Raw genomic sequence first — 16,178 nt, 5'->3', positions numbered from 1 at the left:
AGGTGCTCAGTAAATATTGCATGAATGAACGAATACTTCAGTGCCCTGGAGGCTACAGGCTATAAAAGGAAAAAGGAAAAAAGCAACGTCCTTAACCCTTCAGCCTCCAGTTCACATGTTCCGTAGCTTAGGGAGGTGCAGCATGGCTCAGAGAATGAGGTACCTGGAGAAGACATGCTTTTGGTTCCTGGTTCTCCTTTGTATTTCAGTGATTCAGAAAACGTTTTATCTTCTGTTATTCAGTTTTTCTACCTAAGGATAACACTACTACCTACTTCTCAGGGTTATTTGTATGTATGCATTTGAGCAGGGAGGGGCAGAGAGCAAGGGAGAGAATCTCAAGCCAACTCCGGTGTGACTGGGGAGCCAGGCCAGGGCTCAGTCTCACCACTAGAGATCATGAGGTGAGCCAAAATCAAAAGTCAGACACTTAACTGAGTCACCCAGACACCCTTCAGGGTTATTACTGGCTGGCAAGTGGAATTATGCATAGGATATATATATATATCCCATTATATATATATATATATATATAAATGGTAGCTTTTAGAATTATAAGAAACTTACAAGTTGCTTCTAACTAAATCCAGAAATTATTTAGACATCAATACAATTGATAACTAACAATAGTGTCTGACCAGACAATAATTACCAATAGAGGGCATCTACCAAGGGCACTCTTTATTCTTGCTTTTGTGCATTGGTGGTGCCAAGAAAATATCCACTGTCTGTCCCACTGATGCCTGTGGGCACTGAGAGGTAAAGAGCTTCTTGCCAGGATGCATGGGGGTCGGGAATGCAGGCTGCTCTACCATATTCTCCAGTGGTGCAAAGCAGAAGCTACCCATAAAATTTTGGGAGAATGTACAAAAAAGGATCTGAAGTCAGTAGCATAGATAAGAGAAGTACAAAAGGTATAGGGTTGTTATATACAGCTGCCTGAGCTGTGTACTGTGCAACTCACAAAGACTAAGATCTGAGTAAGTGGCATTCCCTGATAGAGTTCACTATGGGGAGGTGTAGTTGATGATCCATATTCAAGTGGTGAGAGGAATAAGTCAAGGGGAGCCTGGCAGGCTTGATCTCGGAGTTGTGAGTTCAAACCCCACATTGGGAGTAGAGATTACTTAAAAATAAAATCTTTAGGGGTGCCTGGGTGGCTCAGTTGGTTAAGCATATGCCTTCAGCTCAGGTCCTGATCCCAGAGTCCTGGGATCGAGTCCTGCATCAGGCTCCCTGGAGGGAATCAGCTTATCCCTCTCCCTCTACTGCTCTTCCTACTTGTGCTTTCTCTCTGTGTGTCAAATAAATTTTTAAAATCTTTAAAAAATAACAAAATATGTTTAAAAAAGAAAGAAAGAAAAAGGAGAGTTGAAAGGGGCAGAACTAATTGGGAAGGGTAACAGAAGTAGATCAACAGTGTCACTGAAGTCAAGAGACAAGGAAGGACGTGCAGGAGTGTCAAAAGCTGCCAAGAGGTCAATAATAATAATGAAGCCCAGTGAAAAATAAGTGGATTTGCCAGTGAACAGACTGCTGGGCTGGGACGCAGCCTAACTTGCAAGAGAGATCAAGTGTTCTGTAACATTTCCCCCCCCCCATTTTTTGATTTTGATTCTGCCACTTGCTAGTTGACAACCTTGGGCAAATCACGGAAGCGCTTTGTGCTGAACTTGGGATGAATAAGTCCTACTTCACTGGCTCGTTGTGAAAATTTCAAAAGCAACCTGGCATTCCCTACTCCCCCTTATTTTTCTCCGTAACCTTTATCACCATTCAAAGTATAATTTTTAAATGTGTTCCCCTGCCCCCAGCATTCTAGACTTGCATCCAAAAGGGCAGGGATTTTGTCCTTTTGTTCACCTCAGTATTCTCAGTGCCTAGAATAATACCAAGCACGTACAAGGCACTCAATACGTGTTTGTTGGAATAAATATCCCAGTGGAAACTTCTGGAATTTCTAGAGAGTGGGTGTCAGTTTCCTTTCCAGGCCCAGCCTGCTTGTCATTCCTCTGAGTTCCTTCATGTTCCTCAGTTAATTATAGATGAGATTCTATATCTCACAGTCCTTCCTCATATATGTTTTTAAATTGCCTTAGTTCTAACTAAAATACTTGTCTGTTGTCTCTTTTTTGAGAGAGAGAGAGCATGCATGAGGCAGGGAGGGGCAGCAGGAGAGGGAGAGAGCGAATCTCAAGCAGACTTCATGATGTGTATGGAGCCCATCATGGGGCTCAATCTCACAACCCTGAGATCTTAGCCAAAATCAAGAGTGGGACATTTACCAGTCTGAGCCACCCAGGCACCTGTCATCTGTTGTCTTTTTTTTTTTTAATTTAAAGATTTTATTTATTTGACAGAGAGAGATCACAAGTAGGCAGAGAGGCAAGCAGAGAGAGAGAGAGAGGAGGAAGCAGGCTCCCTGCCCAGCAGAGAGCCCAATGCGGAACTCGATCCCAGGACCCTGAGACCATGACCTGAGCTGAAGGCAGAGGCTTTAACCCACTGATCATCCAGGCAGCCCGTCATCTGTTGTCTTAATTAGGATTTTCTTTTTTCTTATAACCTTTTTTTTTTTTTAAGATTTTATTTATTCAACATTGAAAGAGAGATCACAAATAGAGAATCAGGCAGAGGGAGAGGGGGAAGCAGGCTCCCTGCTGAGTAGAGAGCCCAATGTGGGACTCAATCCCAGGACCCTGGGATCATGCCCTGAGCTGAAGGCAGAGGCTTTAACCCACTGAGCCACTCAGGTGCCCCTGAATTACTTATTCTGATCAGAGGGTTGGGATATGTACTTTGGCTGATGCACAGGCCACATGCCTTCCTTTAGAGCTGAAATGCAGGTTAGATCTAGTGGGGAGCCCACCCAAAGTACATGATTGAGTGGCACAGTTTCCCTGAAAGGGAAATTGAGGTGCTGAAATCAAAGGAAAGACAAATGGAGTTGTGAGAGGGGCTGAGAAAGTGGTGACACCTTGCTGGGCCCTGGAGGCAGGTGGAGGAGGAGAAAATGCCAATGACCACTGGGCAGGGGTATTGTGTTTCTCACCACAATGCTGCTATGCGAATTACTGTGTAATGTGTCAGTGCCATCTTAGCTTTTTATTGCTGTTATAATACAGTATCACAAACGTAGGGGCTTGAATTGACACAAATTTATTATGTCCCAGTTCTGGAGGTCAGAAGTCTGAAATCAGTCTTACAGGGCTAGAATCATGCTGTTGCCAGGGTTGTATGGCTTCTGGAGACTCCAGAGGAGAATCTGTTTCTTTGCCTTTTCTAGTTTCTAGAGGCTGCCTGTATTCCTTGGCCCGTGGCCCCTTGCTCCATTGATCCAACCTCTTCTTCTTCAGAGCTCCTTCTTCTGATTCTGATCTTCCTGCCTCCTTTTTATAAGGACCCTAGTGATTTAGGACTCATCCAGGTAACCTCAGTATAATCTTTTTGTCTTGAGATCAGTAATTTAATATGTTTGTAAAGTCCCTTCTACCACAACAAAGAATCATTATTGAAAAAAGCCTTTTTGGGGCGCCTGGGTGGCTCAGTGGGTTAAGCCGCTGCCTTCGGCTCAGGTCATGATCTCAGGGTCCTGGGATTGAGTCCCGCATCGGGTTCTCTGCTCAGCGGGGAGCCTGCTTCCCTCTCTCTCTCTGTCTGCCTTTCCGTCTACTTGTGATTTCTCTCTGTCAAAGAAATAAATAAAATCTTTAAAAAAAAAAAAAAGAAAGAAAGAAAAAAGCCGTTTTTAAGTCGACTCCATGCCCAGCATGGAGCCCAACATGGGACTTGAAATTACGACCCTGAGATCAAGACCTGAGTCAGACACTCAACTGAGCCCCAGGCATCCCAACAAAGAATTGTTGACCCAGAAGTCTATGGTGCTGAGAGTGAAACGCTCTGGTGTCAATGTACCTAATCTTTTTTTTTTTTTTAAGATTTTATTTATTTATTTGACAGACAGAGATCACAAGTAGGCAGAGAGGCAGGCGGGGGTGGAGGGAGCAGGCTCCCCGCTGAGCAGAGAGCCTGATGCGGGGCTCAATCCCAGGACCCTGGGATTATGACCTGAGCCGAAGGCAGAGGCTTTAACCCACTGAGCCAACCAAGCGCCCCTCAATGTACCTAATCTTAACAATGACAACAGCACAATCACATGTACGCCACATAAGAATGCACAACTTGAATACTAAGCACATTTTATTTCAAACATCCTTTTTAGAGCCCTCACATATTTATATATAGAGAGACTCCTCTATATATTTTAAATTCTTTAATAGTTTATCCAAGTAGTATATGGGTTTACTTTATAAATCTAAACTTTGGATTCACCTGCAATTTACTCTGGTATATATTGATTTTTTTCCCCAGATATCTATCTACATGTTCCCCAAACTTGATTTTTAAAAAATTTTATTTTAAGTAAGCTCCATGCCCAGGATGGAGCCCAGTGTGGATCTTGAACTCATGATCCTGAGATCAAGACCTGAGCTAAGATCAAGTGTGGATACTCAGCCAAATGAGCCACCTAGTTGTCCCTACCAAAAACCCTTTTTTTTTTTAAGTTTTTTTTTTTAATTTATTTGAAAAAGATAGAAAGCACACAAGCAGGAGGAGTGGCAGGCATAGAGAGGGAGAAGGAGAAGCAGACTTCCCAGTGAGCAGGGAGTCTAACGTGGGGTTCGATCCCAGGACCCTGGGATTGTGACCTGAACTGAAGGCAGACGCTTAACGACTGAGCCACCCCGGCGCCCCTCTTTTATTTTATTTTATTTATTTATTTGACAGACAGAGATCACAAGTAGGCAGAGACAGGCAGAGAGAGACGGGGAAGCAGGCTCCCTGCTGAGCAGAGAGCCAGATGTGGGGCTCAATCCCAGGACCCTGAGATCATGACCGGAACCAAAGGCAGCGGCTTAACCCACTGAGCCACCCAGGTGCCCCCCTACCAAAAACTCTTAATGAAGAATTCTTCCTCACTGATTTGAAGTGGCCCTTAATTATATACAATTTTTAATGCAGTGTGTCCTATTGTTGGACTTTCGTTCCCTCCCTCCCCTCCTCTGACTTTCCTTCTTTCTTTCCTTCCTTTCCTTCTTATGGTTGTTACTGTTTTCGTTGCTCTTCCTTGTTTCTTATTGCTGGACTTTCTTGTTCATTGGCCTGTGTATCTATTTGTAACCTAGTACCAAACTGCTTTAAATATTGGAGACTATGGTTTAATATCTGGTAGGGTCAATCCCTCATTATTCTTTGCTTCCAGAATTTTCCATCTTTTTAAAGTTTTTCATTTGAACTTCATAATAAGCTTGCCCTAGCAAATTTGTAAATTAGTATTTTTGCTTGAAATTTAAATTCACATGAAATTAGCATTTGAAGTTAAAGAGAATTGACATATTCATGACATTTAGTCTTCCCATACAAGAATATTTCCATATGTCAACACTTTTGTGTTCCTGGCATTTAACTTTTTTCTTCTTTTGGACATTTCACATTTCTGATTTCACATTCTAGTTAAGTGTCACTTTTTCTTTGGATTTTATTTATTTATTTGAGAGCGAAAAAGTGAGCACACAAAGCAGGGGCAAGGAGTACAGGGGGAGGGAGAGAGAGCATCTCTCAAGCAAGCTCAATGCTGAGTGGAGTGCAGAGCCAGACCTGCGGCTTGATCCCATGACCCGGAAACCATGACCTGACCAGAAGCCAAGAATTGGATGCTCAACCAACAGAACCACCCAGGCCTCCCAAGTGTCCCATTGTTTTTGTTTTGTTTTGTTTTAAAGATTTTATTTATTTATTTGACAGAGAGAAATTACAAGTACACTGAGAGGCAGGCAGAGAGAGAGAGAAGGAAGCAGGCTCCCTGCCGAGCAGAGAGCCCGATGCGGGACTCGATCCCAGGACCCTGAGATCATGACCTGAGCCGAAGGCAGCGGCTTAACCCACTGAGCCACCCAGGCGCCCCTGTCCCATTGTTTTAAATGGATATTGTAAATGGGGTCTTTTACTCCACTGTATTTCCTAATTGGCTGCTTATATACATGAAAGATTTTAATTTTTTGGTATATAAATGTACATAGCTGAATCACTGAATTTTGTTTGTAATTGTTTTTCAGTTGATTCTCATGGGTTTTCCAATTGAGTTATATCATCTGCAAATATTATTTTTACTTTTACCCCCTTTACTGGAAATAAATATTTATTTCCCTTTTAAAAAAGATTTCTCTTTTTAAAAAGATTTTATTTATTTATTTGACGGAGAGAGAGAGAGAGATCACAAGTGGGCAGAGAGGCAGCGGACAGAAAGGGGGAAGCAGGGTAAACTGCTCCCCCGCAGAGAGCGAAATATTTATTTCTTTTTAAATTTTATTTATTTATTTATTTTTAAAGATTTTATTTATTTATTTGACAGACAGAGATCACACGTGGCAGACAGGCAAGCAGAGAGAGAGAGAAGCAGGCTCCCCATTGAGCAGAGAGCCTGATACTGGGCTCCATCCCAGGACCCTGAGACCATGACCTGAGCTGAAAGCAGAGGCTTAACCCACTGAGCCACCCAGGCGCCCCTATTTCTTTACCTTATTTGTTTAATTGAATTGGAAATTAACTCCAGAACAATAGTAAGTAATAATGGTAACAGTGGACATCTTGTGTTTGACTTCATTGAGAATACTTCTTGTGCTTCCCAGTGAACATGAATCTAGGTTTTGAATTGAAAATATTTATGTTTGGGGCGCCTGTGTGGCTCAGTGGGTTAAGCCTCTGCCTTTGGCTCAGGTCATGATCTCAGGGTCCTGGAATTGAGCCCCACATCGGGCTCTCTGCTCGGCAGGGAACCTGCTTCCCCCTCCCCCTCTGCCTGCTTCTCTGCCTACTTGCTATCTCTCTCTCCATCAAATAAATAAATAAAATCTTTTTTTAAAAAAAGAAAGAAAATATTTACATTTTATCAGGGTAAGAAAGTATTCATCTCTTCAATTTTAGTGACTAATTTTACAAATATGAAACAGATGCTGAATATTACCAAAACGCTTTTTAGCATCTTTAGAGACAGTCATACGGTTTTTATGCTTTGACCTAATAATACAGTGTTGGCTTCCTAGGTGAAATCTGAAACTGGCCCCCAGTATTCCGAGGGTGGGGAGAGACCAAAGAAAGAGGTGGGACAGCCCAGGCTGGTAGATGGCAGTTTTATGAGGGAACTTACATGTGAAGCTTGTCTTGGGTGGCTACAAGACAAGTAGATCTCCACACCTGCCCACAAGATTTTAAAAGCCTCTGTAACGTGATGAAGAGGGCCCTTCTCTGTGGCATTCTTTCCAAAACCCCATTACTCCAGTCAAATCACAAGGAACATATCAGACCCAATTTGAGGACCATTCTACAAACTGTCAAAGTCATGAAAAATAAGGAAAGCCCAAGGGCGCCTGGCTGGCTCAGTCAATTAGGGCTCCAACTCTTGGTTTCGGCTTGGGTCATGATTTCGGGGTCCTGGGATGGAGCTCCAAGTTGGGCTCTGTGCTCAGTGAGGAGTCTGCTTGAGATTCTCTCTTTCTCCCTCTGCCCTTCCCCCTGTTTGCACTCTCTTTCTCTCTCAAATAAATAGATAAATCTTCAAAGTAGGGGCGCGTGGGTGGCTCAGTGGGTTAAGCCGCTGCCTTCGGCTCAGGTCATGGTCTCAGGGTCCTGGGATCGAGCCCCGCATCGGGCTCTCTGCTCAGCAGGGAGCCTGGTTCCTCCTCTCTCTCTCTGCCTGCCTCTCTGCCTACTTGTGATCTCTGTCTGTCAAATAAATAAATAAAATCTTTTAAAAAATCTTCAAAGTAAACTTAACGCATTAAAAAGAAAAAATAAAGTAAGTCTGGGAGACAATCACAGGCAAGAGGAAGCTAAGGAGACATGATGACAAAAATGCAGTATGGTGTTCTGGATGAGATCTTGGAAAAGAAAAAGGACTTTAAAAAGCACTGAAGTCAGGGGCGCCTTGGTGGCTCAGTGGGTTAAGCCGCTACCTTCGGCTCAGGTCATGATCTCAGGGTCCTGGGATCGAGTCCGGCATCGGGCTCTCTGCTCAGCAGGGAGCCTGCTTCTCTCTCTCTCTCTGCCTGCCTCTCTGCCTACTTGTAATCTCTGTCAAATAAACAAAAAAAATCTTAAAAAAAAAAAAGCACTGAAGTCTGAAGAAAGTCTGGAGTTAGTTAACAGTAATATACTGATGTTTTTCTGATTTTGACAGTTGGTCCACAGTAATGGGAGATGATGACATTAGGGGAAGCTGAAGAGTGAGGGATTTGTGGGAACTCTATTATCTTTGCGACTTTTTTTTTTTAAGAATTCATTTTTTAAGGGCACCTGAGTGGCTCATTCAGTTAAGAGTCTGCCTTTGGCTCAGGTCATGATCTCAGGGTCCTGGGATCGAGCCCTGCGTCAGGCTCCCCGCTTAGTGGGGAGACTGCTTCTCTCTCTACCCTTCCCCCCGCTTGTGATCTCTTACTCGTTCTCTCAAATAAGTAAAATCTTCCTTTTTTTTTTTTTAAGGTTTTATTTATTTGACAGAAAGAGACACAGCAAGAGAGGGAACACAAGCAAGGGGACTGAGAGAGGGAGAAGCAGGCTTCTCGCTGAGGAGGGGCCTGATGCAGGGCCCGATCCCATTCCAGGACTCTGGGATCATGACCCAAGCTGAAGGCAGATGCCTAACGACTGAGCCTCCCAGATGCCCCATCAAATAAATAAAATCTTAAAAAAAAAAAAGAATTTATTTTTAAGTAATCTCTATTCCCAACATGGGGCTCAAACTCACAACCCTGAGATCAAAAGTCGTATGTTCCACTGATATCAGAAATTGTTCCAGGGTCACCTGGGTGGCTCAGTGGGTTAAGCTGCTGCCTTCGGCTCAGGTCATGATCTCAGGGTCCTGGGATGGAGCCCCGTATCGGGCTCTCTGCTCAGCAGGGAGCCTGCTTCCCTCTCTCTCTCTCTCTCTGCCTGCCTCTCTGCTACTTGTGATCTCTCTCTGTCTAATAAATAAATAAAATCTTTTAAAAAATTGTTCCAAACTGAAGAGGTTATAAAAAGAAGAAAAATAAGAATATTTTCCCACTGGGCATTGTTACGTGTGGTGGTTTGCCTGGATCTGCTGCTCTACAGCCTACAAAGTTGGACAAAGTTGGCACCGAAGGTGGCAGAGCTGGAAGATGGGAAGGCCTGGATCCCTGAGGATGCCAGTGAGCTGCTGAATAAATTACCCAGCCCTGGAGTAGACCTGCATCCGCACCACTTATTTCTGTGAAGCAGTCATCTCATTTTATTTGAGTTTTGTTGTTGTTTTTCCCTTCCCTCTTGAAGATTGTAGATGAAATCCTTCTGGTTAAGAAGGGCAGCCAAGTGCACCGACTGATACATGGAAGTGGCCCAGGGGCTGAGGTGGGAGTCTGTGAGATGCAAAGGAAGGACTGGTGAGGTCTGCTTGGAAATAGCACCAAGACCAGGTTCACGTAGTGGGCTAGTATTGAGCCGAGTCTTTTTTTTTTTTTTTTTTTAAAGATTTTATTTATTTGTCAGAGAGAGAGAGAGAGTGCAAGCACAGGCAGAGAGAGTGGCAGGCAGAATCAGAGGGAGAAGCAGGCTCCCGGCGGAGCAAGGAGCCCGATGTGGGACTCGATCCCAGGACGCTGGGATCATGACCTGAGCCGAAGGCAGCTGCTTAACCAACTGAGCCACCCAGGCGTCCCTCTTTTTTTTTTTTTTAAGTTATTTATTTAGGTAATTTCTACACCCAACATGAGGTTCAGACCTACGACCCCAACATCGAGTCGCATGCTCTTCCACCAGCCAACTAGGCTTCCCGGCTGAGCCTTTTTTTATTTTTATTTTTTAAATTAATTTATTTATTTGAGAGAGAGTGAGAGAGCAGAGGGTGGGGGAGGGGCGGAGGGAGAGCGAAACCTTCGCAGACTCCTCACTGAGCATGGAGCCCCATGCAGGGCTCGATCTTAAGATCCTGAGATCACAACCCAAGCCAAAACCAGGAGTCAGACACTTAACTGACTGCACCACCCAGGTGTCCCTGAGTCTTTTTCAAAAGTTGAGATATAATTGACATATAACTGAGCTGAGTCGTGAAAGGTGACAGGTGTTTGGGAAGTGGGCAAGGAGGGGTGGGCGTGGAGGGAGCAGGGAGAGGCCGTTAATGTTTCAGGTTCATAAAGAACAGGCAGAACCCAGAGCTGGAGGCCGAGGGAGCTGTAGGGCCATGTCGGAGATGGATGGTCCTGCAGAAGAGAGGTGTCCTGCAAGGGGACCAGCGTGACCAGATTTGCTTGGTAAGGGGCTCCCCTTGGCCGCTCTGTCAAAGAGGGTCAGGATCTGAAAGACTGGAGACTTGGAGACCAGGTTGAATAGTTTAGGACAACAGTGATAATCTGAAGTCCTCAGAAGGTTTATGGGAAGAGATTTCTGGATTTACTTATGAGGTAGAGTCCATAGGATGTGGTCTCTCACTGGATATGGAGGTGCAGGGGAGGGAGAAGTTATAAGCATGGTAAAAACAAAGGTGGTGGTGGGGTGCCTGGGTGGCTCAGTGGGTTAAAGCCTCTGCCTTCGGCTCAGGTCATAATCTCAGGGTCCTGGGATCAAGCCCCCTATTGGGCTCTCTGCTCAGCAGGGAGCCTGCTTCCTCCTCTCTCCCCCTCTGCCTACTTGTGATCTTTGTCTGTCAAATAAAATCTTTAAAAAAATAAAAAGGTGTTAGGGAGCAAGATAGGGGGTATAGAGGGAGGCTCTGGTTTAAGAAAAAGAAAACAGAATAATTTCACTTTGCCATGTTGCCTTTGAGGTCCAGAAGGGAACTAGGTGGACATGGAGGGGAGACAGTTGAATCTAGTGGTCTGGGGTATAGGAGAAGCCTGACTCAGCAGCATCATGGCATACATGTGCCGAGGGCAGGCGTAGATCACCCAGGTAGGGCATGTGGAGGGAGAAGCCCCAGAACCCCGGCGTACATTCAGGGAGCTAAGATTAAGTGGTATTGCAGAAGACAAAAGGCCATATTTCATAGCAAGATGAGTATTCTAGAAGAGTGTTTGTCCAATAGAAATATAATGCCAGCCACATAATTTTAATATTTTCATATCTATACTAGAAAAGTAAAAAGAAACAGGTAAAGTTAATTTAAAAAAAATTTTAAAGATTTTATCTACTCATTTGAGAGAGAGGATAAGCAGGGGGGGATAAGCAGGATAAGCAGAGAGAGAGGATAAGCAGGATAAGCAGACTCCCTGCTGAGCAGGGGGCTTGATCCCAGGACCCCAAGATTATGACCTGAGCCAAAGTCAGACAATTAACTGACGGAGCCACCCAGGAGCCAAAAGGTTAATTTTAATAATATATTTTATTTCACCTGAAATAGCCCCCCCCCATTATTTCAACATGTAATTAATATAAAAATGTCAATGAGGTCTTTTACAGTGTTTTGTTTTTTTTTTCTTGTACAAAGTCTTTGAAATCTGGTATTTACACCTACTGCACATCTCAGTTGACCAGCCCCATTCGAAGTGCTCCGTGGCCACCTAACTGGACAGTTCCAGTGTGAGGCAGATCTAGGTTCAAAATCCTCTCTCAGCCCAAATTTTCTCACCTGTGAAACAGGGTATCGTGGCTGTCTGGCATGTAGGGTAAAGTTCATGACCCATAGCAGTCCTCGAATCCACGGTGGTTTTTATGAAGGGAGGGGAGAGCTTTGTCGTGGGGGCGGTGGAGGTGGTAAGGAATGGTTGGACGTTTTGTGTTTTCTTCAAAGATGGTAGAGGCTTGGTATGTTTTTAGGCTACAGGGAAGTTGCTGGTAAAGAGGGAGACAGAGGAAAGAAGGGATAAAGCAATGTTAGAACATTTGAGAAGGTAACAGAGGGAGATGGAATTGAAAATTAGCCTTAAACCCTAGCTGGGCACTTTTCTTCTCTGAGAACAAAGGGAAGGAAGCCAGGGTGGACAGGAGCAACGCTCACTAATGGGTCCTCATTGCGTTCTGTATGTAGAGCCCTCTCTGCACTGTGTGCTTTTTCCCAACCCGTCCTGCCAGCTCCCGGAAAGGTGGGGCCTGCCAGTGATCCTGATGATAGCTGAGGAGATGGAGTCTGTGAGGGTAACTTTCCTACAGTCATAGAGCTTGTGGAGCTAGCGTTTGAACCCAGGAATTCTGATGCCAGAGTCTATATCCATCTTTCTGGCAGAATGTTCCTTATTTTGGTTTTGCCTTGTGTTTCTTTATGATTAGATTCAGGGTATGGATTTCTGACCAGAATACTACACAAGTGATGCCTCCTTCGCAAGCATCACATCAGAAGGTGCGTGATGTCTCTCTGCCCCTCAGTGGCCACTCCGTCAAAGTGCGTCCAATTTCTCCAGTTCATAGTTAATCTTTTCCCTTTCAACTAACAATTTGAGTGGACACTTTCGATTGTATGTATGTATGTATGTATGTATGTACGTATGTATTTGAGAGAGAGAAAGAGGTCGAAAGAGAGAATGAGGGTGAGGGAAGAGCAGAGAGAGAGGGAGAAGCAGACTCCCTGCTGAGTGGGGAGCCTGACATGATGCAGGGCTTGATCCCAGGACCCTGAGACCATGACCTGAGCTGAAGTCAGACACTTGACCAATTGAGTCATCTAGGGGCCCCTCGAGTGGACACGTTCAAACCTCTTCCTGCTCATCATCATGTTCCCTCCTAAATCTAGCCTCCATGCATGATTCTTGTCCATTTCACGGTGATGGCTACAAAACTCCAGCACTCCCCAACACCCCCCATTTGGTGCTCAGTGACATTCCACTTGAGCAAGAGCCCTCCTTTCTCTCCTCTTTCAGGACATGAATTCACTGATTCTGATTTTTTTCGATGTGGTACAATTTATTAGTGCCTTAAGCATTTTAGTGCCTAATATCCCAGATCTGGCTGCTGGCAGCCCCTTCAAAGCTGGCTCCTTTATCTTATGACACGCCTCCTTTTTTTTTTTTTTTTAATACTTTCTTTTTGGCATAAAACAATGTTCCAGGCTCCTCCTCTCATATCTACAATGCCCCAGCCCTGGAATCAGCCATTTCTCTAAAACACTCTGCTACTGGGTTGCCTGGGTGGTTCACTCCATTAAGTGTCCAACTCTTGGTTTCAGCTCAGGTCATGATCTCAGGCTTGTGGGATCAAGCCCTGCATTGGGCTCTACACTCAGCTCGGAGTCATTTACGACTCTCTGCCTCTCTCTGCTTCTCCACCTCTCTCTTGCGCTCTCTCTAATAAATAAATAATCTTTTTAAAAAAAAAAAAACCTGATTCTTTTTAGGGGGAAATGGTATTAGAGAACAAGATCTCATGGCAAAATGTGCTTATTGCTAATGGAGTGGAATTGATTTTAGGCCCTTTTTGCGGACAGAGCTGAATATACATGCATACACGTATATACACAATAAGAATGTACTCACCCATACATAGTCTAGAAATCATGAGTCCACACTGATGTCTCCAATTCCAATCCATTGTCACAGTTTTTGTTTCCCTCCATTAAATGTGTTTCTTCTTCCAGATTGAGAACCCCGACTCTTTTAACATCAACACCTGTATTCATTTGCTCAGTCATATGATACACCTAAAGGTTTCAGAATCATTTTGCTAATACCAGCACTAAACAAACCTACCAAAGATAGTTCAGAACTTGTTTGAATTTCTCTTCCCGTTCCACCCCAACAGCAGCCACCAGTGCCTTCTTCCCCACCACCTCCTAGCAAGGTTGTTTGTTGATGGGGTCAAGGTAATAGGGAGGGGCAGAGTGCTTAAGGAAATGGAGGGAGTGTGAACTAGTCCTGCAAGGGGGTGGGGTGGGGGGGTGGGGTGTGTGTGTGTGTGTGTGTGTGTGTAAACTTCAGTTTTCAGAAGCAGGAAGTTAGTTTCAGAGGCTGGACGGGATCCATGAGCTGGGGCCCCAGTTCACTTGAGGGCACGTTTTCCTGCAGCCATCTTGGCAGCCTGGGTGTAGGAGTAGCAGACAGATGGTTGGGACGGCTAGACTGATCCAACACTGGGGAACTACCAGGTGGATGCGGCAGAAGGACAGAGATGGAGGACTCCAGGGTGCTGGCAAGAGAGTGGCTGACATATGTGCCCGGCAGTCGGGGCTGAGTTGGGGAGGAAGTGAAGCCAAGAAGGAGAAAGGAGAGTCATTGGGGCTTGGGCTGGGCTGCGAAATTTCTAGTCACTGAATACCACCGTCTAGGAATAGCCAGTTCAGGGGTCTGGAAGTACAGCTGGCTTGGACCAAATCTGGCAGGGGGCAAAATGGAAGGGGCAGGACTTTGAGCAACTGAAGAGCCTTTGTTTCCCCAAGGAGCAGAGGCTGAGGGGGGGGGGGGGAACCACACTGGCCCTGGCTGAACAGAGAGGCTGTCTCAGTCACAATAGTGCCTGATCAACAGCTGTGAGAAATGTTCAAATAAATGTGATTTTGTAAAAATGAAGAGAACTTGGGGATTATTTCAGGACAGTCAATTTACTTTAAGGGCAGGAAACAGGTTGGGAGCTGTGAAGCCACTGTACTCCCTCCCCCAGCAGCCTGGGTGGGGTTCAGACCCAGGGGCTTTAAACTTAAGTTGATGGCTCTCTCTAACCCACTACCACATTCTGAAGCTAGCAGAATGTCTTCCGGAATGGTTTGTTTTAGTGCAGAACAAGTTCTGTTTTCCTACCTGGGTTTGAAGCAGGAGGGCAGGAATGGCGTCTGCTGGTGCATTCCTTCTGATGGATGGATCAGTGGGATGAGTTCGTATCTTAGGGAAGAAGGGTCCCAGGGAGTCTGAATTTCCAAGTAGCGTTATTTCTTTTTATATTCTTGGGGATCTTCCTTTCTTTTGACTCTTATTAAAGCAAGCATTACTCTGGACATGTGGTGTAGGCTTTGTCACCAGAGCTTTGTCTGTAGATAGACTAATTAAAACATTGCTGTTCCAGGCACCTCGGTGGCTCAGTGGGTTAAGTGACTGACTTCCACTCAGGTCATGATCTGGGAGTCCCCTATCCAGTCCAGCAGCAGGCTCCCCCTCCCCTCTCCCCTCTCATGCTCTCTTTCACTCTCTCTCTCAAATAAATAAATAAATAAAATTTAAAAGCAATCCTTTTCTGAACCCAGTTTCACAAGGAAGATTGTTTCTCACAGACCAAGTGACTCAGCTACACAAAGTTAAGCTGGAACCCACTTAAAGGGGAAAATTAATTCAGAGCTTCCTTTTATTTGATCAGGCAGCATCAAGGTGAAAAAAAGGGGACGAAGATGCTAGGCCTCATCAAGCATTAACAGAGGTGGGTTTATCTGCCCCAGGAATATTCCATTAAGAAATAGGTCCTGGTGGAATGTAGCTCAGCTAAACCCAGCCATGCCTTATAGTTTGCCTTTGTAGCTTAAAGGACAGAGTAAGTTTTGTGGCATCAAAGGTATCCTGTGCAGAAAGTGCCAAGTCTCTGAGCTCTGGAAACACCTCTGCTATCCTAGGGAATGAAAGCACAACTAGTCTGAGAACAGCCTGGAAAACCAGAAGTAGCAGTTTTATTTCTGCAAAGCAGAGCCTTTTGTGTGGCATTTTTGCTGAAAGCTGGGATCAACATTGGTGACATCACTAAGCCAGAGATCACCAGTAGTATCGAGTGGCCAGGTACCAGGAGATCTCCAAAATTCTTACACTGTTTTTAAATTTTTAAAAAATTTTTTAAAGATTTTATTTTTTTATTTATTTGACACACAGAGAGAGATCACAAGTAGGAAGAGAGGCAGGCAGAGAGAGAGGGGGAAGCAGGCTCTCTGCCGAGCAGAGAGCCCAATGTGGGGCTCGATCCCAGGACCCTGAGATCATAACCTGAGCCAAAGGCAGAGGCTTAACCCTCTGAGCCACCCAGGAACCCCTGTTGCACCTTTTTAACGACAAATGGAAAAAACAAACATGCACCTAGATTTTTTTTTTCAAGGAGCCTGTATGTCCATACAGAGTTCCTGTATCTAATGTTCTACCACAAACTTAAGGGGAATGCTAACTGTCATCACCTTACTTGTTTGGAATTGTTTCTGCCACTTCTTTTTTTTTTTTTTTTTTAAAGATTTTATTTATTTATTTGACACAGAGAGATCACAAGCAGGCAGAGAG

General features: G+C 44.7%; 1 long non-coding RNA gene across 1 annotated transcript; it reads right to left on the bottom strand.

The window, feature by feature from the left end:
- Positions 1-11,415: 11,415 nt before the first annotated feature.
- LOC106006880 lies at positions 11,416-15,754 on the bottom strand. Its single transcript, XR_001181198.2, has 3 exons — positions 14,733-15,754; positions 13,476-13,639; positions 11,416-11,841 (listed from the first exon to the last, which is right to left on the bottom strand). It is a non-coding gene; the product is annotated as an uncharacterized LOC106006880 (long non-coding RNA).
- Between the last annotated feature and the right edge of the window lie 424 nt (positions 15,755-16,178).

This window comes from Mustela putorius, unplaced genomic scaffold (assembly GCF_011764305.1).
Source record: "Mustela putorius furo isolate JIRA1106 unplaced genomic scaffold, ASM1176430v1.1 tig00003859_pilon_pilon_pilon, whole genome shotgun sequence".
Lineage (NCBI taxonomy): Eukaryota > Metazoa > Chordata > Mammalia > Carnivora > Mustelidae > Mustela > Mustela putorius.
This window is presented reverse-complemented; position numbering and strand designations above follow the sequence as displayed.